General features: G+C 39.1%; 1 long non-coding RNA gene across 1 annotated transcript; it reads right to left on the reverse strand.

Moving 5' to 3' along the window:
• Positions 1–1,638: 1,638 nt before the first annotated feature.
• On the reverse strand, positions 1,639–2,250 carry LOC127353490 (uncharacterized). The gene is made up of 3 exons (XR_007881298.1): positions 2,085–2,250; positions 1,807–1,893; positions 1,639–1,686 (listed from the first exon to the last, which is right to left on the reverse strand). It is a non-coding gene; the product is annotated as an uncharacterized LOC127353490 (long non-coding RNA).
• Between the last annotated feature and the right edge of the window lie 635 nt (positions 2,251–2,885).

The raw sequence follows: 2,885 nt of genomic DNA on the forward strand, positions 1-2,885 counted from the left end.
GTTCACAGACACACACACACACACACACACACACACACACACACAGACAGAAAGACACATTTAGAACTTCAAGACACTATAGAAGCAAGTCCATCTGTATCCAGACACTTTTGCAGACTTCAATCATATGCATATATATATTATAATTTATATATTACCAAAGGCCCTCCAGACTGACACATTCTCCCAGTGCTTTGATGAGCTGCAGCCCTCCAGCCGCTGACCAGGCACAGTGAGACAGGCTAGAAAAGACAAATCAAATGATACCATTGTCAGGTTTCATATGCTCTATGAGATGGTTGAAACACCCTCTGCAAACCACATTATGTCCATAACTTCCTGTGACATTATCACACCTACTTATAATACTATTACGCTGAATGTGAAATGCTTACTTGAGTAACCGTAGACGGGGCAACATTGTGGTCATAATCTGAGCTGCTGTGTCATCAATCACATGACCTGACAGACTGGTAGAGTAAAAAAGGAAGATTTCACTTCATGAAATTCACTTCAATTTATGAATGTTGTGTTGGTTGTGCAATCAAATTAAAACAATGTGGGGTAGAGTTATTATCATGCATGTCAAGGTAGAAAAAAAGAGCCATGAAATACCAGAATTATTTGCAAGATAACTGGAGAAATGACAATAAGTCTATAGCGTCAGTACAAGTGTTTGATGCTTGGCCCATAACTAAAGCGAAAGCTTGATCGTGAATGCTCCCAGGCCACCTGAAAGGCCTATAATGCACAAGACAATTATAGCCAGATAGAATAAACTATTAATGAAGACAGTGAGAGGAAACAAAACGAGAATGCTCCAGACAAGTAATGAAATGTGTATGTGTTGCTCACTTTAGGCACTGAATGGCTGTAGCCTGCAGCAAGGCCTCTGAGAGCTTCTGAACCACAGTCAAACACGGCTCTTTGGAACCAATACTGCAAAAGATCACAGTAGATGCTTGTCATGCTACAACTATAAAACAGGAGAGAGGAGAGATTAACACCTATTTCCTACAGGACCTGTACAACTGCCAGCAAGTGTTTTTCCTGCTGTCATCAGCTACTTAGACAAATAACATTTGGCTTTACTACTTCCTCCAGAGTTGTTGATTAAATTCATAAGCCTTTGAAACAAAATCTTGTTTATGTATGACAATCTTAACAGTGCAACTTCTGCTTTATTTGTTTTCAAGAGAAAGAAGGACCACTGCCGTGATAATGTGGGATAACGTTGTGCATTTCAACTACAGGGGTAAGATAATAAAATATCCCCTCCTGACAAATATTAAGACAAATATAATAATAATTAGTCTGATATAGTACAGACTGGCTTCCATACTAGTTGTGATGTAGTCTTGTGATATTGGAGCGCCTACCAATTGTCAGGGGATTTCTAAATTAGAAAAAGTATAATGGCAGAGAGAGCAGCCACTGGCTTGTGAGTCTAGCTTATACTGTACATGTTAAAACCCTCTACAGGAGATGAATGTAAAAACAGCCTTCTAGTACATACATCATTCTGCACAATAAAGCTCAAACATCCAAGAGAAGGAACAATAAACTTAACACATTGTTAAAGTGGAGGGGGACATTCATTTAAATATGCCACCTGAGACATATTACCTGACTGAAGTCAGTTCAGTGGACTTCATCAGAGACAGGTGTAGCGTGGTTTGGTGAACCCTGCAAAGTAAATGTGTAGGTATATGGTTTAATGGGGGTAATCTACAGTGAGTGTGAATAGGTATGGGTTTCATTACAACAAGTGTACAGTTGTCCAACATGCTGATTTGTATATCTCACCTGATGGTGTATATGTTACCGTTGAGCTCCAGACAGCGACACACCAAACTAACAGCTTCCTCAGATCTGATCCAACCCTCCTCAAAACTGACAAAGAAGAGAGAGGGTAATGCAGCTCAGTGTTTCAACAATAGAATGCAGCACATGGACACTGTTTAATTCAGCTATATGGACAGAAACACAGTAAAAAGCAATATGGACCGTATGATAAGTGTCTTGTTTGTTTCTTCTCTTCAGGAGCACACAGCACATGCTACATCTACTGAATTGATTCTCACCTGACACTGATTCCTCTCTCGCTGCTGTTCAACAGTTTCACAAAGTCTCCAATCGAATCTGACTTTAGCAAATTGTTCTTGAATCTGTGGACCAATCACCGAATAATGGTTCCTGATTTTCACATGATGATCACATTGATCATCAAATCATTAATAATGCATGAAAAACTATATAATTTCTGTCTCTTGAGGCTAAAAGTTAGTCAGTTGTTAAACTAAGAATCAGTTCCAAACTACTCTCTCTGATGCTGGCAGAGTGGCAGAAAAGATAGGAGGGAATAAAACAAAGTATAAGTCAACATATGGGTAAAAGGTATATAGTACCAAACTGATTAATTGAATGTCAGCTGAAACCTTTAAAGTATTTTATAAGACAACAAACAGGGACCTGGTCTAACTGTGAATGCTAACAATAAAACACTGAATTCACTCTGACATTTTGTGGCAGATACATGGAAAACCTCTGCACAATGACATGCTAGTTACTTATACTTTTGAAATTTTGGATTCTTGTCCTACCTCAGAGTTTTTTCACAGCCGTCGTATTGGGTAAACCAGATGAGACACCTCTCCTCTGCTGCCAAACTAGACATGGACAAAAACCTCATTCACCGCATCGGTGTGTGAATGTGTATGAATGTTAGTTTCTGTTCCATGGACTTTGCCATGTGTGTGAAAGGGTAAATGTGGCACGTAGTGTAAAAGCGCTTTGAGTGTTTGGAAGACTAGAAAGGCACTATACAACTACAGGTCCATTTACCATTTAGCATTCTACCAATGTGATTGAAGGTAGATTGTTGT

This window comes from Dicentrarchus labrax, unplaced genomic scaffold (assembly GCF_905237075.1).
Source record: "Dicentrarchus labrax unplaced genomic scaffold, dlabrax2021, whole genome shotgun sequence".
NCBI classification, from domain to species: Eukaryota; Metazoa; Chordata; class Actinopteri; family Moronidae; genus Dicentrarchus; species Dicentrarchus labrax.